Genomic DNA, 23,555 nt, shown 5'->3' on the forward strand with positions numbered 1-23,555 from the left:
CAGATAGGGAGTGAGAGAATGGGCGCGTCAGGGCCTCCAGCCACTGCAAACGAACTCCAGACACGTGCGCCCCCTTGTGTGTTTGGCTAATGTGGGTCCTGGGGAATTGAGCCTCGAACCGGGGTCTTTAGCCTTCACAGGCAAGCGTTTAACTGCTAAACCATCTCTCTAGCCCAAATGTGTTAATATTTTTAATTAAGCATTATTTATAAATCCTGTGTTCAGTTGCTTTATTATTGATGACTGCACACTTGCACGCGTCCACTCAATCAAGGAAACCTTACTGAGCTTCGTGTAGGTAACAGCTGCGCTGCCAGGTGCCAGAGCAGGAAAGCAAGTTAGATGGGGCTGGAAACTGGTGTGGGCTCTCAGGCCAGGGAGGAAAGGAGGCATGTGGGACCCTGCAGCCCTGCAGTTTGCCATCATGGAGGCATCCCACTCACATACGTGAGGTGAAACACACTGTTGTAGTCTTAAATTGACTACTCATTGATTAAAATTGAACTCAGATATACTTTTCTTCCCTGTCAGGGATGATACTACTTGCCAATAATAGTAAGCCATGATTTATCTACAGTATCTTTACTTTTCCTAAGGATTAATGATGTGGAATTTTAATCTGATGACCAAAATTAAGGATTATTATCTAATTAGGGCACACAGTTAACTTGATGACAGCAGCTTCGGTGACAGAGTCATTTCCTTAGTGTAGCGCTTAATCATTGACCAATCTCAGACATTGCCTTTTTTTTTTTAATCCATTTATTAAGGCTTCTAAATCTTTCCATTATTGTAACATGCCTCTATTTTTTTCCCCTTTCTTCTTCTCAATAAAGGTACTTTAGGAATTTTATGAAGAATGTCAAAGTATTCTTACATTTTTCCTGTTAGGCCTCAAATATTTTATTAATTAATTGATTGATTTATTCTTTGTTTTTTTTTTGAGGTAGGGTCTCACTCTAGCCTGACTGACCTGGAATTCACTTTGTAGTCTCAGGGTGGCTTTGAACTCATGTTGATCCTCCTACCTCTGCCACCCAAGTGCTAGAATTAAAGGCGTGTGCCACCATGTCCAGCTTATTTATTCATTTTTAAGAGAGACAGAGAGGCTAAGAGAGAGAGAGAGAGAGAGAGAGAGAGAGAGGGGTGGGGAGGCATATAGAGATAGATAAAGAGAAAGAGAAAGAGTGAGAACGGGCATACCAGTTGCTCCAAACTCCAGGTTCATGTTCCACATTGTGCATCTGGCTTTAATAGGTCCTGGGGAATAGAACCTGGATCCTTAGGCTTTGCAGACAAGTGCCTTACCTGCTGAGCCATCCATGTAGCTTTCAAATATTACTCAGACATTAATATTACTTAAGAAGGAATTCAGAAAAGCATAACCTAGAATTATGCTTTGGAATTTAGCTCACTTCATTTGCTTTTGAAAACAAAAATCTTCCATATATTCTGTAAATACTCAGTTTTCAGTATAATTCTGACCAAGTTGCAACTGAAAATAATGAAATTTTGTACTCCAAGGCAACATTTATCACTGATTTTCACAGTCACTTAAGCGTGTATACGATGTACTTGCAGAAGATACTAGGCATTTTGGTGGAAAATGCTTGCAAGTATATTTAGTGCATCTATAAATCACTGTATAAGAAAATAAACTATTTTCCAACTCTAACCTCAGTACCTATCCCTGCCCAAATAAGTACACACATGCTGCTTTCATAACCTACCTTTAAATTTAGCTATTTATATTTATTTTTTCAGATTTTAATTTTCAGTTTCTACTGAGGAAGGGAGCACAGAATTTGAGTCAGTCACTGCTTTCTGTAGACTATCGCAAGATTCAATCATTTACATTCCTGTCCCCACCTGTCAGCATTTCCAGTGGCAGGAGCTGTGGATCATGCATTCTGATCATCACTCTTCACTTCCAAATATAGTGTATAGTCCATAGTGAGCAGATGTATATGTTAGTTAATGCATAGAGATCAGAACCAGTGTAAATTCTTTATTTGAGAATAAGTCATTACTGTAAAAACTGAGAGTAGATCCAATTCAAAAGTGAAAAAATTTGTATAAAATCATATAATAGAATTCTTTCAATGTCTCTTATAAATTACTATAACTCTTGTTTTTATTTCTTAGGCTATCAAAATTAGAGATGTTTTATTTTTATGCATTATATAGTTCACTAAATACTTAGATACATGACTATTAAGCACTTAATACTTGAAGTATACAATTCTTTTTTTAAAAATTTATTTATTTATTTATTTATTTGAGAGCAACAGACACAGAGAGAAAGGCAGATAGAGGGAAAGAGAGAGAATGGGCGCACCAGGGCTTCCAACCTCTGCAAATGAACTCCAGACGCGGGCGCTCCCTTGTGCACCTGGCTAACGTGGGACCTGGGGAAGCGAGCCTCGAACTGGGGTCCTTAGGCTTCACAGGCAAGCGCTTAACCGCTAAGCCATCTCTCCAGCCCTGAAGTATACAATTCTTAAGATTACTTGACAGAGTATATATTTAATGTACAACTTTAAAGGCCTAAAAGTATATCTTTTACGATTATCATTTTTAAAATCTTCGTGTGTGTATTTGTGAGTGTGGGCATGTATCTGTGTAGGTCAGAGGGCAACTTCAGGTGTCGATTCTCACCTTCTGCCTTGTTTAAAGCAGGGATTGTTCAGAACTGTGTATATAAGGTCAGCAGGCGCGTGAGTGTCTAGGATTCTGTCTCTGCCTCCTATCTTGCTGTGAGCAAGCCAGGATCACAGATGTGAGCTACTGAGTCTGGCTTTCCATTGGTTCTGACTAGGCAAACTAGGGTCCTTAGGCTTGTGAGGCAAGCTCCTTACTCATTGAGACATTTCTCTAGTTCCCTAGAGTGATTTAAATATTTTATTTATGTACTCATTTTTTTATTTAAGAGAGAGAGAGAGAGAGGGAGGGAGGGAGAGAGAGAGAGAGAGAGAAAGGCATGTAGAGAGCATGGGTGTATGAGGACCTTGAGAGTCTGCAAAAGAACTCCAGGCACACGAGCCACTTTGTGCATCTGGTTTTACATGGGTGCTGAGGGGCTAAACCCGAGTTCTTAGGCTTTGCAGGCAAGTGCCTTAGCCATTGAGCCCTCTCTCCAGCAGCTCCCCCAACCCTGAATATTGTAAAGATGCTGTCCTTAAACCAAAAGTATTGAGAACTCCTGGGCTTGAAGAATTTTGTGCTATGCTATATTAATATGCAAATATAATAGGATATGTTGGGTTTGAATCCTGTGGCTTGATGAAGCCTTAACTATCATTAGGTTTTTGATAACACTCCAGTATAGTTTTTAAGTGCATAAGATCTATAAACTCCATAGGCTGGATTCATATCCCATTACTACTAAATTATGTGATCTTGGGCAAGTTACTTAATCTCCCTCTTCTTCACCTTGAAAAGGTGGCTTAAAAACAATTCTTACCTCATAGGCTTATCATTAGAATTTGATGAGTTAATAAAGTGCAGGGTACTTAGAGCAGTTTCTTGCACATGGTAAGCCCCTAAGCAGTGGCTATAATAATAATTATTATGTTATCAAGTCCAGTACTTTCTTTTTAATTTTCATTATATGAAGAAATTAAGACTGAGGTGGTTATATGAAACCAGGCGATGCAAAGTATTAACCGGTTGTACTGGAACCAGCGTAGTTTTTTTTTTTTTTTTAAGTTTATTTTTAAATACTTTAGTTTTTAAAGAAGTTTTAGGTTTGTAGAAAATTTGAGGGAAAATATCAGATTCCTCATATATACTCTTACCTCTGTGTATGTATTATACTTCCCTCTCCTTTGTCAATATCCATCATTACAGTGCTACATTTGTTACAATGAATAAACTTACTTTCGTACATCATTGTCACTCAGATTCATCTTGCACATTTAGAATTACTCTTGTATATTCTTATTTTGAGCAAATCTGTAAGCACATGTGTCTGCTTGCTGCTGGTTATAGAGTGATCTCTCTGCCCTGAAAAGATATTTGTGATTCATTTATTCACCCCTTCCTCACTGTGACTCCTGGAACCATTGTTATTATTTTCTTATTCTCCCAGTTACCTTTTCTGGTTGTGTAGTTGGAATCATCCAGTGTCTAACATTTTCATATTAGTTTCTTTCACTTAGTGATGCACATCTTCCTCCAGATCTTTGTATGTACTCATTTCGTTTTGTCACTGAAAAACATTATGAACATATACTAAAGATTATCTGTTCATTTATCTACTGAAAAGCATCTTGATTACCTGCAAGTTTGAGGAATTATGAATAAAACCTGTAAAACATCTAAATGCAATAGTTATTTTTTTCAGGCATAGGTTTCAGTAAGCTTATATAAATGTCAAAGAGTATTATTGCTGGATCATAGGATAAAGAGTCTTTAGTTTGTAAGAAGTCAGTGAATGAGAGTTCCTGTTGCTCCACATTTTCACCAGCATTTGGTATTGTCAGTATTTTCGGTTTTGGTTATTCTAGTATGTGATGACATCTTATTGTTTTAATTTATATTTAATTGGTGGCATATGATATGATATGAGGAACTCTTTTAATTTGCTTATTTGCCATTTGTCTTCTTTAGTGAAGTCCCTTAAGCTCTTCGGCCTTGTTTTTTTTAATTTTAAGATTTTTGGTTTTCCAAGGTAGGCTCTCACTCTAGCGAAGGCTGACCTGGAATTCACCATGTAGTCTCAGGGTAGCCTTGGACTCTCAGCAATCCTCCTACTTCTGCCTCCTGAGTGCTAAGATTAAAGGTGTGTGCCACCACGCCTGGGTTCTTTGGTCAATTTTAATCTGGTGGTTTTATTTTCTTGTTGAATTTGAAGAACTCTTTTCATATTTCACATAACTGTCCATTATAGTATATGTCTTTTGCAAATATTTTCTACCTGTCCATGGCCATTCTTTTGACAGGGTTTTTTGCATAGTAAAAGTATATTTTTAATGAAGTCTAGCTTACTAATAATTCTCTTTCATGGATCATGCTTTTGGTGATTTATCTAAAGATTTTTCTTCATATTTTTGAGTCTCAGAGTTTTACATTTCACAAATGTTAGTGGTCTTTGTGATTTGAGTTCATTTCTGTGAAAGTTATTAAAAATATAATTTTTTTATTTGTGAGGACGAGTGCATGCATGTGTGTGTGTGTGTGTGTGTGAGAGAGAGAGAGAGAGAGAGAGAGAGAGAGAGAGAGAGACAGAGAGAGAGGGAGAAAATAGGGTGGATACTAGGGCCTCTTGCCTCTGCAAATGGATACCATATACTTGTGCCACTTTTTGAGTCCAACTTACATGGGTGGTTTGGGAATTGAACCCAGGGAGACATGCTTTGCAAGCAATCACCTGTAACTGCTGAGCCATCTGCCCAGCTGCTCTGTAAAGGTTCTTTAAGGTTGGTGTCTAGTTTTATTTATTTATTTTTAACAAGGTAAATCTTTTTTCATTTATTTATTTACTTATTTTAGAGAGGGAGAAAGAGAGAGAGAGAGAGAGAGAGAGAGAGAGAGAGAGAGAGAGAGAGAGGGAATGAATATGAATATGAGCTCACCAGGGCCCCCAGTCACTGCAAACAAACTCCAGATGCATGCACCCCCTTGTAAATCTGGCTTACGTGGGTTCTGGGGAGTCAAACCTAGGTCCTTGGGCTTCACAGACAAACACCTTTACTGCTAAGCCATCTCTCTAGCCACTGTGTCTAGTTTTTAAAAGTTCTTTTTCTTGGACTGGAGAGATGGCTTAGTGGTTAAGGGCTTGCCTATGAAGCCTAAGGACCCCGGTTCGAGGCTCGATTCCCCAGGACCCACGTTAGCCAGATGCACAAGGGGGCACACGCATCTGGAGTTAGTTTGCAATGATTGAAGACCCTGGAGTGCCCATTCTCTGTCTTTGTCTGTCATTCTCAAATAAATAAGCAACAATAAAAAGTTCTTTTTTCTTTTATATCTTTTGTTCCACACTATTTGTTGAATTGGCTGTCTTTGCTCCATTGTAGTTCCTTTTAATTTTTGCTCAAGATCAGTTGACTAGATTTATGTGGCTCTATTTCTAGCCTTTCTATTCTTTTCCATGGATGTATTTGTGTGTTCTTTTGCCACTTCCACACTGTGTTGATTACTATAGCTTTTTCAACTTTATTATTTCTTTTTCTTTAACAGCATGGTGCCTACTCTTAGAATTTTCTTCTCCATGTAAAATTTCGAATTGGTTTGTCAGTACTCTCTAATTATCTTTTTGGGGTTTTGATTGGGATTGCATTGACTCAATACATCTGTTCTATAGGAAAAACACATATCAATTTTCAAGTTCAATTTCAAAATGTTTCTATAGGAGCAGATTGTCCATGATATATCAACATACAAAAATGTTTAATAATTTTATATCTTTCATAGATCCCTAGAAACTTTATTTATTTATTTGTCTTTCATTTTTGATGTAGAGTCTTGCTCTAGCCCAAGCTGACCTGGAATTTACCATGTAGTCCAAGGGTGGCCTTGAACTCATGGACCCTCATACAGAACCTTTATTGTTAAGATATTACTTACAAATATATAATGTGAACCATTTTTTCTTGCTATAAAGGTTATGTGTTTTAAGTTTTTTTCTTTACCACTTTATTTTATGACTTTACTTTTATTTATTTATTTATTTATTTGAGAGATAGAGAGAGGGGGGAGAGAAAGAGAGAGAGAGAGCGAGAATGAGAGTGAGAGGGAATGGGCGCACCAGGGCTTCCAGCCACTGCAAACAAACTCCAGATGCATGTGTCCCCTTGTGCATCTGGCTTACGTGGGTTCTAGCCCAACAGACTGGCCTTTTTTTTTTATGCAAGGGGGGGGTAGAGGGAGAGAGAGAGGGAGGGGGGGGAAACACACACAGACAGGCAGACAGACAGACAATGGGCATGTCAAGGCCTCCTGCCACTGTATATGAACTCCAGATTCACGTGCCACTTTGTGTATCTGGCCTTTACATAGGTGCTGGGACCAAACCCAGGTTATTAGGCTTTGCATGCAAGCACCTTTAACATTTGAGCCATCTCCCCAGCTCTGGTTCTGTTTTTTAATTAATATATATATATGTTTTGGTTTGAATGCATATGCACAAAGCTTCCGTGAAACCATAGGCAATGGTAGAAACACAGAACTGTCAGGCACTGCCACAGAGGCGGATGCATGTTGGTACCTTGGGCACACTAACTGTTTTTCTGTAGGTGTGACCAGAGGTGGAGGAGTCTATCATGTCACTTTCCTTTTAAGGCAACACTTATTTATTTATTTATTTATTAGAGGGGGATGGACACACCAGGGCCTCCAGCCACTGCAAATAAACTCCAGACGCATGCGTCACCATGTGTTTCTGGCTTATGTGTGTCCTGGAGAATTGAACCTGGATCCTGAGGCTTCACAGGCAATTGCCTTAACCACTAAGCAATCTTTCCAGTCCTCAACCACCACTTTTAGTATGGCATGATTGAGACAGAGAAATAAAATTTTGTGTACAGTGAAATCAGAGGGTCTGGACTTTTAGTTTTTCTTTCTTATTTTAGTGATTTTGAGTCAGTGTCTCAATTGTGCAGGCTGATATTTGAATTTGATAGGTAGCTGAAGATAGCCTTGATTTTTTTTGTTTTATCTTTATTTATTGATTTGAGAGTGAGAGCAAGAGAGAGTGAGAGAGAGAGGAAGGAAGAGAGAGAGAATGGTGCCAGGGCCTCCAGCCATTGCAAACGAACTCCAGATGCATGTGCCCCCCTTGTGCATTTGGCAAATGTGGGTTCTGGGGAATCGAGCCTTGAACCGGAGTCCTTAGGCTTCACAGGCAAGTACTTAACTGCTAAGCCATCTCTCCAGCCCTATATAATTACTTTTTAATAGAAAACTGAGCGTTGAAACAAAGTATTGAAGTCTACATAATGTAGCATTGATTACTGAAAGGAATACATTCTGATTTTAAAGTACAGTACTCCATCAAACTCTATGAAAAGGATAACTTTACAGTTAATACTGTTAGGATCATTGGTATCCAAATACAGAGTTAAGTCAGATGCAGTCTTATTTTTTCATTTCTTTTTGTATGTGTAGATTTTCTTAATTTTAATGTTCCTAAATCAAGCTAAACGGCACAGCTTAATTAATATAGAAACTTATTTAGGGAGATGAATGCCTACAAAATACCTTGCTAGAATATGGTATGACACATCGAGTATTATTTTTGAAATAGTGAGACGTAATGGCAGTGACTTCAAACTAGCCCAGTTTTCTTCTGGTGATTCTAAAACTACAGATGTATTACTATAGGAGAAATAGCACGTGGGCATTGGCAAATGGCTTGGGGAGCACGTGTTGGGACAAAAAGTATAGCAACAGTATTATTCTGGAGCTAGTACGCATGGAAATTTGCTAGATGTATAGGACAAAGGAAGTTTTATTTTTTTTCTTTATTTGGAAGCATTATCTTTAGGTTTTATTCCTAATAACAGGTCAAGGCTTGTCTGCTGTAGTTTCTGATCCATATTCTGAGGCATGGTACCGCACTGTGATTTCTGATGTCTACTGTTTGCCCTTAGCGTTGCACCTGTTCATACAGACCACACTGTTCTGGGATGTGTGTCTAGCTAGACGTTTCTAATAAGAAAGCAGTCTGCTTTCTTCTAGAGTACTAGCCCTCCAGTAACTTCATTAAACTCAATTCTGTGTTTGTCTGCAATTTTGTATATGATCCTGATTTATTTGCTGAGCAGGGATTTCTTACTTGCAGTTACCAGTTTTGTCTGAGATCAGTTTTCCTATTGTATGCAGTCTTTTTTTTTTTTTTTTACAGTCTCCTTTAAGACTGCTTTGACTTTAAAATCATTACTAGGCTTTTGTCAGAGCAGATTTGTTGACATACTTCTCACATTAAAAGATAAATTTGAAAGATCGCACAAATAAGCTATGCATTTCACTATTTCCTGCTAATATGCAAAAAATGTATTTATGATAATTACACACGTACTGTGTGCCAGAGCTGAAACAATGCATTCCTCATAATGGAGCATAAATAAAGAAGGTGGAGCCAGCTGCTCTTAAACTGTTTATTTGCAGGCAGTAGTGATACAGAGACTATACCTTTTTCACTCTGATAGTCTGGCAATACTGAACCTGTTGCTGCTTTAGTCGAGTTGCATTTTGCTGGATAGGGAAGGAGGGCTGTCTGCTGTCTGGTAGGAGGGCTTTGTCTGTGCCTTTCTCTCTCAGTTTCTTTCTGTTTTTCTTTCTCTCCTTTTCTCTCTCTCTCACTGGCTTGCTTGCTCTGTCTCTGTCTCTCTCCCTCTCTCTCTCTCTCTCTCTGCCCCCCTCTCCCTCCCTCTCTCTTGCTTTCTCTCTCTCTCTCTTCCCGTCTCTGTGGTTTGTAAGGTAGGTTGCAGTGTGTGTATATACACAACATCAAGAGCAGGAAAATGGACTCATTAGGGAGGCAGGCAGTCATTACCACTCACACTGTACTTCCAGGGAGACACCGATTATGAGAAGAGAAACTCAGCGCTGGGGAAGAAGGTAGGGCAGACAACTTTCATAAACACAATCCTGCTGCTCAATCCCCCTTCTGCTTATCATCTGTAGTTCCCAGTTCTTTGATTCTTTCTTCTTTGATTTTTAATTTCTGTATTTACATTTGACAGAGCTAATGTTAGCTTAAAACTTGGAACATCTATAGGAGGCCTACCCTCTACTAATTTTCTTCTTAGTTATTTAAGGGTGTGACCTTGTGATTCGGTTTTATTACTTTAAAAATAATTCCAAACAAACCTATTTTTCTCCTAAAATACCAAATAAATCAGAATCTTCCCCTCTTTTAAAACAAACTCCTCCGTATGTTTGTCTCTTTGCTTTTCTTGTCTGTTTATGCAATTCCATCTGTCTGTCTATATATCATGTTGTCCTTATTTATTGCTAACTGGGTTTTGTTAGTTATTTGCCAATGAGTTTTAGCTGCAGTGCCAGTGTGGGTACTACCAAAGTGAGACTCTTTTTCTTTGTTTCACAGTGAAGTTTGAAGTCCATATTTACAGTTTAAATCCTTGCAGCAGGTTGCATACCTTTTGCTAGCATGTTTGTTTGGTTGCATTGGACATGAGGTGAGGGGCAGTTCTTCAGGACTGATAGGAATCAAGTAATTATTTTTGTCATCACACACACAGAAATACTGTATCTGGGGGATATGTTTGGAAAGAAATAAGAGACTTCTTTTTAACTTTTTGTTTTACAGGTCAACTCTTACAGTTATAGGGTAGTCACTGTGGATAGTCAGAATATAAACTTTCTTAACAAGCAGTTTTTATCCTGAGACAGTTTCCTTTTAGTATATTACTGTTTATTTATGTTTGGGGAGGGAGGGTGGAGGACTGGCCATGTTTTTACAGAGTAAAAGCTCTGAAGTGTATCAGGCCATCTTGCACAACAACTGTAAGTATTCACTTAACATTTTGGGGTCATAAATAGTGTATTTGTTATTGCAAATATGGTTTTCAGATGCTCTTTTTACTTTCATTTCTTTTTTATTCTTGTGGTGGGAAAAGTTTTGTTTCAAACTAGCTGATATTGTTGATGAATTTTCCTAAAATAGTCTTCTTTGAAATTCAAACAAGTACTTCAGTGAGTTCCATGTAAGGTAGACTTCTTAATGGAGTTTTATTTGGATATGTCCGAAAGTAGAATGGCTAATCATTTAATAGAAATTAAGACAGACAGTGAGGCAGAGAAAGGTTTTCAGTGTGTGAGCAGTGAGACAGCGTGGCACTGGGTCTGTGCAAATCTTTGATCGTAACAATCACCTTTTTTGTAATAAATTATTTATTTAATATAAGTGGCATGCTCTCCCTCCTCCCCCTGTTAATTCCATTAGGCCTTTCTGACAGCACAAAGAGCTCCATAAAGCAACATTCTTCACCCACCTGGGACACCAGAGTAGACTCCCCAACATGTCCTCAAGGTTCAAACCTAGTAAAATGTTTATTAAAAATCCATTATTCTTCTAGGGTGATGAACTTTTACTGCTGAGTCTTTTTTTTTTTTAACCTCTTCTGTTTAAAAATTTATACTTAGGCTTTTAATTTGCTTATTTTTCCAAACTGTCTCTTAAGTTAGAAATGCCAGTCTTGACCAAGGGCAGTACACATCTTAACTATATTCAATCCGGTCCTAACAGAGATTTTTTTTTCCCCCAACACAGGTCCAAGGGAAACTTTAGGGAGAGTCTTTAGAAAGTGTGTATTAACATAGAACATAATTAGTATTTTGAATATGATTTTTTTTTAAACTTTAGACTCTGTCTGACCCAAAAATTTGGTTTAGAATTTTTAGGTCAGAACTGTTTCATGCACCTGTTATTTTCCATTTTAGCACTGTGAGAACTATCTAAGATTTTTTTTTTAAAACAAAAGAAATATTTACCACATCTATTGAACAAGAATTCTTTCTTTGTATACACATTTATTTGTGGAAATACCATTGTACTCTTATGTACATTATTCACATAATCTCATATTGGTATGGATAAGTAAATAATTTGTTTGGTGACATGATATTTTAAAAATTCACATCAAGTATGTTTATATTAAACACAAACAAGAAGATGGAGAGATTCTCAAGGGAAAAATTCTTTTAGCCTTCTAGAAAATAGAAATATAAGTAGGATTTTAGTCCTTTGTGTGGTGGTTTTAATATTTAGGATTTTTTTTTTTTTGCATTATAGTTCTTGGTTGGCCTTCAGTAAATCTGAAATATTTTTAGTATGTAAAATAATCTTGCCCTTTTCTGGGAGGGACTGTCACAATCCAAATGCAGCAAGACATTGTACAATGTGCATAAGTAAACTTAAAACCAGTGTGCTCTGCTGTATAGGGATTTGGAAAGCTGAAAGGCTGCGTCACAGGAGGGCTACAGAGTGCCAGAAAAATTCATTAACCAGCCTTGCTGGTTATGGTGGGCTCTTCCTATCAGCACATGGAATCTGTCTGTTTAGATCCTGCAGCCTTGGTCAGGTCACAGTGTGTTTCATTTTAGTGTTGGAGCAGACAGTTATCTAACACACCCACATGAGGAAGTGTTCTAAAGCAGTTATTTCATGTCTTGCCATGCCCTGTAGCTAAAACAATGTGGTACTGAGTGACGTGCTTGTGCTTTTTAACTCCTATCCGTTGAAGATCGTCTTTGGCTCTTTGAGAAGCACCCAAACAGTAGAAGGCAAATGGTATGATTCAGATGCTAAGCACATGCCAGTTTAAACTTTTTTTTTAACTCAAAGAGTGAATCACTATGATTATTTTTAATATAAAGACTATGTAGTGATTTCCTGGATCTTACTCAATAAGGCTTTAAAAATTGCAGATATTTTTCCTTCATATTTTTCTGCAGACGTCTGTATTCATCAGAAGGAAAGCAGCTGCATACTTTCTCCCTGAAATGTTAACAAATAAATGGTAGTCCTATTTATTTATCTATTTTTGAATTTTGATGATTAGACCTTGTGCTAATTAACAAATTCCTGTATTCATAAAATCTGGCACTACATAAATATCCAATTGTGTGATGATCTACACATGTCCTGGCTTTCTATTAATATAAAAATTATCGGTGGATGTGTTCATGGACTTGCCCAACCCTGAGTAGTGACTGGTCTTGCTACTGCGTAGGGAGAAGTCAAATTCAATCGTTCCCTGAGCGAGTGTGTGCTTCAGGCTCTGGCAAGGTGTGTGGAGCAGCATGTTGCTCACGCTGCTCACTGGTGATCATCTCATTTAGAGGAAGGACTGCTGTTGACATTCCTTGAAAATGCTGCTAGCTCCAGCCTTCTTCAGACCCTCTTAAGAATACATGTTGCTAATCGGCACTGGACCTGACTTACGTTGGATAGTACTTTAGAAATATACCATAGCAAACTATGGGTTTTATTATTTTTTTTGTACGGAAGTATAGAAGAAGAAAAATAAATGCCTGAACTAACTTCCTTAACTAGCACTGAAAAGAAAATCTAAATATTTTCTTTTATATGGCTGTATAAATTATAGGCGAAGTTTAGAAATCAGGTATAACAAACACAGTTTATCCTACACCAAGGACAACACGCGCTCTCAGTTATGCAAGTGTTAGTATTAACTTTGAAGCCAAGGACCTTTAAATGATTTTTTTTTCATAATATGTAAACTATTTTGGTGACTTTATACAATTACTAGGGATTATTTACATAATCACTAGAGTCAGCATTGATCATTTGATACTTTGCTTTAAATCTTAAGTCAAGTCTTAAACTTGTAGGCATCTTGCGAAACCTGAAACTTATAATTTTCCTGAAAACTTGCTTCATTATTTCCATTACTTAAATTTCTAGCATTTTACAGAATTTCCAGGAACTATAGCCAATGTTAAATAACTAGCAAGGTGCTTCTCATTTGCTGCCCAAAACTCAAAGGCCATATCAATGTCCTACAAGTTCTAAAAATTGCCAGCTCTTGTTTTCCTGTTTCATAGATATTACACATTTATTCATCATTGTTAATACTAGTTATAAATAATTCTGCCAGTTATTTCCATTCATATCATTTCTGATTTCAGCATTGGTGAGTTTCTGAGGCTAAGAGAAGAGATACTACCCACCTAATACTGTAGTGTATATTGTTGCCCCTGCAGTAGATGTTTGAAAGAGCATTCAAGGGCTCAGAAGCAAAAAGGACTTTTCTGCCGCTGTAACTGTTCAACTGTAATACGAATAGGTACGGTGTCGTTTCTGTACTCACTGTGGACAAATTATGCTCGAATTTGGCTTCGTACACTCTTCCACTCCAGGGCCAAGCCTTTTGGTGATTCTGCAGCTCACTTGACAGCAGCCAGCTTGAGGACATGGAGCTTGCTTTTCTGGGATCTTTGGACACTCTACGGCAACCCCAGGCGGCTGTTTGGTAGTTCGGTTAAGCAGTGTAAAGTGACCCTTACATAACCACGTTAACTTAGACAAGAGGGGCTGCTGGCTTCCAAGTAGGAATATTGAGAAAAGGAATAAGGACTCTAAGTTTAAAGTGACTCACCTAGTTCTCACCTTGAAATTGAGTATGTCATTATTAATTGTGAATTCCCACTTTTACCCTTGAAGCTGATGGGAAGGATGGCAATTAGAGCATACTATGTTTACCTTTTTGATATTACAAGTCATTTTGGTACTGAAGACTTGTATGTGTCCAGATATTAATTTAATGTGCCTATTACTTATTAAGCATTTATGTATTAAGAATTTTATTTGAAAAATTTTCACATTAAACTACTAATGTAAGGATTTGCATTCAATAAATATAAAATCACATCGTAGAGTTTGGGGGTTTTGAAGATTAAAAAGATACACAAAAAAGTGAAATATAAAGGTACAAACAAGAGTAGTTACAAATTTTATATATGCGCTTATTTTCTCAGGTAAACTCAATCTAAACTTTTGAAACTATAGAATTTGTTATATAAATTTTATTTTGTTTTTAAATACTTTTATTTATTTATTTGAGAGAGACCCAGAGGGAAGGGGGGGGGGATAATGGTGTTGCCAGGGCTTCCTGCCTGTAAATGAACTCCAGATGCATGTACCTCTTTTTGCGTCTGGCTTTAGATGAGTATTGGGAAATTGACTTAGATTGTCAGGCTTTGCAGGCAAGCACCTATAACCCCTGAGTCATCTCTCCAGCCCTGTGAATTTTATTTTTGATGTTTAGAAGGGTTTAGATTTTTCTTTTGACTTAAGTTTGGATCTTTGTTTTATTTTTCCTTTAAAATGTTCTGTGAATTTGCAATTAAATTATGATTTGTTGTTATAAATTCCTTTTACAGTTTGATATTTACTTCAGTAAATGAAATGTATATGAAGAAAAATATACGAGTATTGTTTTGTTTGTTAGGTACCTACTTAAAAATTAGTAAGAACAAAAAACAATGACAAAACCAAATTATTATTAGTAGAAAGTTATGAATGTTTTGGCTTATATAACTTTTTTATTGCTATATGTGCAACTGTGACTATATATGAAAACTGTAAGACTAACATTTAAAACATTGACACCATATAGACACCAACACCTTTAAACAGTGAGAAAATGCTCTTTTCTTAAATTGTTCAAATAGAAATTAGGCAAATATTGTTGTAGGGATGGCTCTATCCTAGTGCTTTGTTAGCATTTTTTTGTCTTTTAATACTGGACACTAAAATCCTCTTGACCCAATAAATATACTCTAATTCTGTACAAATTTATTAATGTCTCCGTCTTCCTGGTTTTTAGGTATGATATAAAGAACTGAAGCAGTTGTAACATTTTCTGGTTCCCACATCAGTGGTCTACTTTATTCTCTCATTCATTTCTACAGGGGAGAGAAATAGAGATGATTAAAAATTAAGTGGCTCTAAGTTCAATTGCGATAACATAAGTAAGTTGAGGATAGATGGATTGGGAGAAAGAAATTATTTTTTTACCCCCAACATCTAGTAAAAGCCATTTGGCCCATCCCTACTGTGTCGACTAAGCCCACCTGCGTTCTTCATCCATCCCAAGACAGACTCCAGTGGCACCCCCAGGGGAAGAGCGCAGGAGAAAAGTCAAGCAGCTCACGTGTGCAGCGCACCCACTGCCAGGTTTCTTTCCCCCCTTTTAATCCCTGAGTTTGGAGTTGTGAGCAAATTTTCATAGCTTGTGGACAGATCTCCTTTGTTTCAGTAAGAAGCCTTCCTAACACGAGCGCCAAAGCAGCATCATGAGCTGAATGAAAATGGATAAAGTTTGTGTGTGTGTTAGATAATTTTTATATAAAAGCAAAACAAAAGAAAAAACTGTCTATAAACTTTCCATCAGTCAGAATGGAATGGATTCAGGTTTCGTTTTACATTACGACTTTTTGTAAAGCAGTTTTGAACAGGACATTTCTCCTTGTATCCTGCCCTTTTGCTGTTTTGTTTTGTAAAAGTTGAAGGGATATGAGTAATTATTTAGTTCATAATATTCTCACAAATATGAAGATGTGCTGGGACCTATATACAATAGTTTCATTCTATCAAGTAAGCACAAAAACAGGAACAAAAGTTTCAGAAACTAATTATTTTCCTTGTATGTTGAGAGAAACCCTATGGTGTGTTACAAAAAGCACTTCTTTGGGACTCAGGAGGTATTAATTAATACCACAAAGGATTTAAAGCAAGTAAATCTGGAGGCCTGGTTTCTAGTTCTGACTGTGTGACTTTAAATAAACCATAATCTCCCTGTTCTACAGTGTTCTTGCCTGTGAAATGAGGGAGAAAGCTTCTCTTTTGTGTAATTTTATTTTAGTTGTGTGTGTAGATAAATCTGTTTGCACTTTCTATGTGTAAGTTACGAATGTATGGAACAAAGTTTACGGATACAAGAATAGAGGACATGTATGTGGTCAGAGAGAGCAGAGTACTTCAATTTTAAGGTTCTGGTTCTCTGGGTAAGTAAATATCACAACAGATTACTGAGCCTATTTGATGATTCGAAGAATTCAATAAACCAAAAGTTGTTGTTTGTCACACTGACTGACTTAATTGTCTGTGGGTGGCTTGATACCAGCCTGCTTGTAACTAAATGAAGTGCAACATGGCTACTGTGGCTCCATTCCTTCCCACTGGCCACTAGGTGGAGAGGTGGTCCTTGTCCACAGCCTGCCCATGGCGAGCAGTCACTGCTGAGCTTCTGCTGGCAAAGCTGAACTGTGTGCCTGTGAACATTCTGATGAGCACAGACATGACATTTTGGAGAAACCATCAGAGACTATGTTGTCTCCTGTAAAAGTATTATGTGACATTCATGAAATGCAAAATGAGTTGCTCTTCCTTAGGCCTCTGTAATGCTGGCATATTTAGAAGGAGGCCAGCACTAGCACTCTGGTTTTAGGTGTCACAATAGGGCCTTTTGCTTTTTTCAGATTTGTCCTTTTAGAAAGGGCCCTGAAATGAATGCCAGCACGACAGTGCCACCTTGTGTCCCTGTTGATAGGAGAGTAGCTAATGCATGAGACAGCGAAAAAGAAAGGGCATTTGCTGAATTTGTAAGTTGTTTCAAGCTTGGATTTTATAGTAGCTTTCCAAAAACAGCAGCAGCAGCAGCAGCAGCAACAAAACAACAACAATACAGCCTAAAACTATCGAGCGTTCTCGTAAGTTTGACGATTCTTACGCTCAAGGAGATGCTAGGATGTGTGCTTACTCTTCTCATTCCAGATACACTTAAAATCCTTGTGGAAGCCAAGGTGCAAAGAGGGCTGCATTTAGTTTAGAACTGGAGATAGAGAAGGTAGGGGTTGCCAGAGATGTTCACCCAGTTCTTACCCTTGTGAGCCTCAGCTCAGTCATTGCAGACAGTGAGTACCCCTTCGTTTCAGACAGTGAGTGAGTACCCCTGCTTTTCAGATTTTCATGACAACTTTCACATGCGTCTCTTGGTAGCACCATTTCTCACATTGTATTACCATTGCTTCTAAATACATATGTTTATTCCGTACAAGCCTTGAACTTGAGGAGAGAGTATGTGCCTTAGTCGTACTGCCTCTAGAATCTATGGCATTTGATATAGTCACTCTATTACTTGAGGTCCAAATAAGTAACATTTGGCTGGTTTATAAAATTCTTCTTCTTCTTTTTTATTTTTTTTTTTGCTTATAAGGCTGTTTTATAGTATTGACTTTTAAAAAAATAAAATATTTGAAAATTGTTTTGGAATTTTATGATAATGTGTTTTAATTGGCTCCCCAGGACCCGGTTCACTTCCTTGTTCTAACACTTGGCTTGGACTTTTCCTCCACGTTTGTTCTCTCCTTGTGGCTGCATGCTACACTCTAATGAGGTCTGTATGGAGGCTTTCGGTCAGTTGGATGGTGTCAGGAACAAGCAAGTATTGTAACTTTCGTGGTCACCACTGTTTCTGTGCATTATCTGCTGTGTGTCACCCCATCAAATATACCCATCATTCATTTGCACGATCCCAGAGGTGATTGTGACTATCGCAGCATGGGAACATAAGATTGTTCCTTGGTACCCACATGAAATCCTATGTGTGGTCTTGCATGCCTGTGATATCAGCCCTGGAGAGGAGGAGACAGGAGGATCCTTAGAGCTTCCTGGACGGCCAGTGTGGCCTAATCAGTGAGTTTCAGGCCACAGAGAGATCCTGTCTCCTGCTGTATAAAATTCTTACTTCTTGTTGTGTGTATGGGTTTCTGAGTTTACAGTTATTTTAGGGCATTATTTTCCTTTGTATAAACACCTTTGATTCTACCTCCTTTCCAAGTGCTCTAAATTTCACTTAGGAAAACAATGCCCCAACTATCCAAGAGTGTGTACTGTACTTGTGTTTGGAGTAAACATACAGTTTCTCATTCTATCTTCATAACAGATTTCCTATGTAATTTGGGTCAGCTACGCTACTTGCTAGGTCTGTTAAAATCAGAGTAGTGGTTCTAGTTGATGACAAGCTGATCTGACCAATGATTTTGGTAGGGACTGGATACATGTTAGAATTGTTCATGTTGCATATCTGTCTTCTCACTTTTTAGATCACCATTGTAAAACATTGAATTTCTAGCCTTTAAGAGTGCTATTAAATGTTTTTCATGTTTTAGAAGATGAATCTCTTATATGGGTTAAATTTGATATGGGCAGGGTAAGTGACAGCATTATAGCTTAAGGGTATTCTAATTTTTGTGCCTTATTAAATTTTTATTTGTTTTTCTTTGAGGTTCTACCTTTCTTTTATCTTTTTGCTATAAAATAAATAAAGTAAAAATTTAAACAGCAAGATAAACTCATGATGGCATATGACTATAGACTAATTTAAACTTAAATAATTTCATGCTCTGAGGGGTTTATTTATAACAATTAAAAAAATCACAGATTTTAAAGTTTATATTTTTAAACATTTTGTTTATTTATTAGAGAGAGAGGGAAACAGAGAGTGAGAGAGAGAGGGAGAACAGGTATATAAGAGCTTCTAGCCATTGCACATGAACTCCAGATACATGAACCACCTTGTGCATCTATCTGTATTTTGTAGGTCCTGGGAAATCAAACCTGGGTCCTTAGGTTTTGCAAACAAGTGCCTTAACCACTAAGCCATGTCTCCAACCCTAAATTTCATGTTTTTTGAATGGAATTTGTACCTGCCTGGGGGTTCAGTCCACATGTTACCATAAAGATAGGAAAATTTAGGATTGGAGAACTTGTTTTTTTTTTAAAAAAAAACTTTTAATTTGTAGAAAAATAGCAATAAACATTAGTTTTCTTATGTTCCTCACAAAATCAGTGCCGGGACTAAGTTAATTCATGCATATAAAAGTGGTAAATGTAGTATACAAATATTAATGATAGTTGTAGCCATTATTGTTCTACTTAAAGAATGTACAGTAAAAACTAAAAGCAAAACCCACAATTTTACATTGAAATATGTGAATTTGTGACATTTCTTAGTTGGACTGCTGTGTGGTGGTGGACTTTCTGATGCCTTAAAAAATTTCTGTGTTTTGGTTTTAATAACTGCAACAGTAATGCTTAGGCTAAAATAGACTACTAGTTTCTAAATAACTATTTACATATTTCTAAGTTATGTTTTGGACATGTTATTTATTAAGAAAGTACAAATTTTTCAATAACCAAATGTGATTAAAAATTGTATTACCCTAGATCAGTGCTTCCTTAACTTTAGTGAACATAAGAAATACCTATGGTGTTTGTTAAATATCAGATCTCCTAAGCTGGACGTGGTGGCGCACGCCTTTAATCCCAGCACTCAGGAGGCAGAGGTAGGTGGATCTCCGTGAGTTTGAGGCCACCCTGAGACTACATAGTGTGTTCCAGGTCAGCCTGGACTATAGTGAGACCCTACCTCGCAAAACCAAAAAAAAAAAAAAAAAAAAAAAAAAAAAATCAGATCTCCTTGGGCTGGGGAGATGGCTCAGTGGTTAAAGGCACTTGCTTGGAAATCCTAGCCCAGCTTTGAATTCTTAAGTCACACGTAAAGCCAGATGCACAAGGTGTTACATGTGTCTGCAGTTTGTTTGCAGTGGCAGGAGGCTTTGGCATGCCCATTCTCCATGCCCCCCTGCCGGCCTCCTCCCTCTCTGTTTCCCAAAGAAATAAATGAAAGTATTTAAAATTTCAGATCTGCAAGCTTTATTCTCAGTTCCTGTACAGAAGAACTTGGGCGTCCTGAATTGCAGCTGCTCCAAAATACTTAGAACCCTTAAGTTGAGCCACATGTCATATGTATCAGGTCATAGGAAAACCTTTTAAATGCTTATGTTTCTCGATTCTATTCCTGGGCACCTTAAATCAGAATCTCAAGAGCAATATTTGTCATGAGTATTTTCTGAAAAGGACCTCCCCATATATTCTTATAATAAAGAATCACTACTCTTACTTTAGGGCATACTATTAAATTGTATTTATTGTTGCATCCAAGTTCATCTTCATCTGCTTCACTCGCCCCTCACTAAACATACTCACACCTTGCGTGTGCCAGGCCAGAGGCAATACTGTCGTGTTAGAAAAGTTTAGTCTTATGCCATAGGCCAAAAACTAAGGATGAAGGGAAAGACGTAGCACCTTTCACACAAGTTGCTCTATTTGATCAGTGATTTTCTGCTTGTGTTTCAGATGAAAACAACTGAGGCTTGCAGCTGTTAAGGGCCAAAGTCAAGATTCAGTCTGTGCTCTTTCCATTGCATCAAACTATTTTCCCCAGTTCAACAGATCTGCCATTTTCCCAGTATGACAAATATAATGTCTAGCTTTGGGGGCTAAAAACTGTATGACCTATGTACTCTAATAATTATCAAGTAGACCACATAAATTGAAAATAAGTCTTATTGTTGTGTTACAAAATGAGTTTGTCACTGGAAGTAGAAATTAAGTCTCCATAGAAAGGGTCTAAATACTACTAATAATCATACTAATAATCATAGTTATTGAACTGTACTAATAATCATAGTTATTGAACTGTTTTTTTTTTTCCAGGTAGGGTGTCACTCTAACTCAGGCTGACCAGGAATTCACTATGGAGTCTCAGAGTGGCCTCAAACTCATGGTGATCCTCCTACCTCTACCTCCTGAGTCCTGAGATTAAAGGCATGCACTGCCATGCCCAGAAGTTAGTGAATTCTTAAAATGATCTCCTGTGCGATCATTTTTTTTTTTGGGGGGGTATCATTTTTAACTTCTGTACCTTTATTATGAGGTGTGCCTTAAGAGATAGGAAGTTGGGCTAAGTGACTTCCACAAGACTGGGTATCTAGAAAGTGGCAGAATTGGGATCAAGCCCCGGTACATGGTAGAGTGAATGTTGTAATGTGCCATTGCTGACTCTCCTACAGCTACCATCCTAAGTCAGGCCACTCCTCCATTTCTTAGGCATGAGTCAATAAGTGCTAAGTAAATTATATAGGACTTAGAGATTTTTCCTTTATAGGGATTTTATTATTTTTCATTCTTAATCTAGTAGTTTCTTTCTGAAATATTGTAAAGTTTGGAACCACTGTTAATTTTGTAAGAAGATCAGTTGAAGTGAAAAATTTTCTATTTATATTTTTGAGAGTTAAAACTCTCTGTTGGGGCATGTTATTTGAAAGAAAATTTAAATCTTAACTGTTAAGATACACTGCATATGATGAATAACATTTTTATGGCAGAACCATTATGATCAGTCTTACAAGAATTGGTTTCCATTTAAAGTACAATGAGTGATGCCTTTATCATAAAAGTTAAAAATCCTGATTACTGAGCATCCATTATATTTCTTGTTTGAAAAGAAAAAAAGTTTCATAATATAAAGGACAGCCTGTGTATGCAGTACAATATAAAAACGAATACATGGGCTGGAGGGATGGCTTAGCAGTTATGATGCTAGGCTGCAAAGCCAAAGGACCCAGGTTCGATTCCCCAGGACCCAAGTAAAGTATATGCACAAGGCAGCGCATGCTTCTGGGGTTCTTTTGTACCAGCTGAAGGCCCTGGCACACGCATTCTCTCTCTGTTTGCCTCTCTGTCTGTCTCAAAGAAAGAAAAAAATACCATTCACACTTCTCTTATATACTAATTGCTAAAAATTTAGTATGAATGCAGTTTTAGAGTTAATAAATAAATTCCAGTGTACATGCAGGTGTGAAACTATTCATGATTTTATGTTATAATATGTACCCATGTTAGAAGGATCTTAATGCTATTTAATGATGTATTAAAGGTGCATATCTTTAACGTTCCACAAGATTACTAACCACGGGATGTGATCTTGTCTTTAGCAGACTTGCAAGGTTTTTATTTATTTATTTATTTATTTATTTTTTTTTTATGATTTTTATTTATTTATTTATTTGAGAGCAACAGACACAGAGAGAAAGACAGATAGAGGGAGAGAGAGAGAATGGGCGCGCCAGGGCTTCCAGCCTCTGCAAAGGAACTCCAGACGCGTGCGCCCCCTTGTGCATCTGGCTAACGTGGGACCTGGGGAACCGAGCCTCGAACCGGGGTCCTTAGGCTTCACAGGCAAGCACTTAACCGCTAAGCCATCTCTCCAGCCCGACTTGCAAGGTTTTTAGAAACAAGTTGTATTTCAGTTTATAAGAGGTCATTCCCTAAATGGCATTCTTTTGGAATTCCATCACAAGAAGATAGAAGAATGAAGCCTAAAGTGAAGAACTCTGCCTACTGTCTTTTCAGATGTAGAAAAGTAAGACATAAGGTTTTGCTGTAGAAAGTCCCATTTAGTAGTGGAGTATGAACTGGGCAATTTAGTCAGTGATTTATTTAGGTTCCACAGGGAAAATCCTATAGGGTGTTTTTGAATATTCTAAATTTATTTTGATTTGAGACCAGCTTAAAGGGCATGTCTATCTTAACACAGTTCTCCATTTTCCTGCAAAAATCCCTGAGGAGCTAGTTGTGGGAGGTAGCATCCGAACAATGAACCTTTTGGAGCCAAATCAGCACTTTAGCACAGCGTGCTCCATCTTACTCCTTAAACCCAAGCCTGTCTTGCCCACTGGGCACGCTTAACTTTGCTAATTTTATTTCCTTGCAAAGGTACAGGATACAGGAAAAGGGATGGAAAGTAGCTGATGGTGAAGTTTTGGCTCGGGACATAGAACTTAAAAGATTCTAGCCGTCATCGGGATGCAGAGAGCAGTGGGTGTCTGCAGCTGTGTAACCTCCTGTCTTACTGAGTGAGCAGTAGAAGCCAGCAGACGTAAAGCAGCTTGCTTTCCGTTACACTGCAGTTTTCAGTGTTGGGGTTGCTGCTAGGAACTAGGTCACTCGTTGCTTCTGTAAGAAAACTAGGCAGTCCAGTTCCTCTGTTGATCAGGAATGGCTCCTCTGATACCTTTCTATCCTTCCCCTCCCTCTTCTTTCCTGCCACTTTAGCATTTAAACAATCATACAGACGATGTTATTGGCTAGAAAACTGGTTAATAGGCACATTTTGACTATTAAGGGCATTTAGAGCTGGCTGATTTAGAGCTGG

At 37.7% G+C, this 23,555-nt stretch overlaps 1 protein-coding gene across 4 annotated transcripts in view; it reads left to right on the plus strand.

The window, feature by feature from the left end:
- The first annotated feature begins 9,355 nt into the window (after positions 1-9,355).
- Zbtb20 (zinc finger and BTB domain containing 20) overlaps positions 9,356-23,555 on the plus strand; it is a 770,503-nt gene continuing 756,303 nt past the window's right edge. For 3 of the 4 annotated variants that reach the window (XM_045146702.1, XM_045146709.1, XM_045146703.1), the window contains exon 1: positions 9,356-9,564. The gene's annotated coding sequence lies outside the window, so the exon portion shown is untranslated. Of the gene's footprint in view, positions 9,565-17,860; positions 17,892-23,555 lie in introns of those variants that run through there. The other variant, XM_045146705.1, reaches the window with a different exon arrangement.

This window comes from Jaculus jaculus, chromosome 4 (assembly GCF_020740685.1).
Source record: "Jaculus jaculus isolate mJacJac1 chromosome 4, mJacJac1.mat.Y.cur, whole genome shotgun sequence".
In the NCBI taxonomy this organism is placed as follows: domain Eukaryota; kingdom Metazoa; phylum Chordata; class Mammalia; order Rodentia; family Dipodidae; genus Jaculus; species Jaculus jaculus.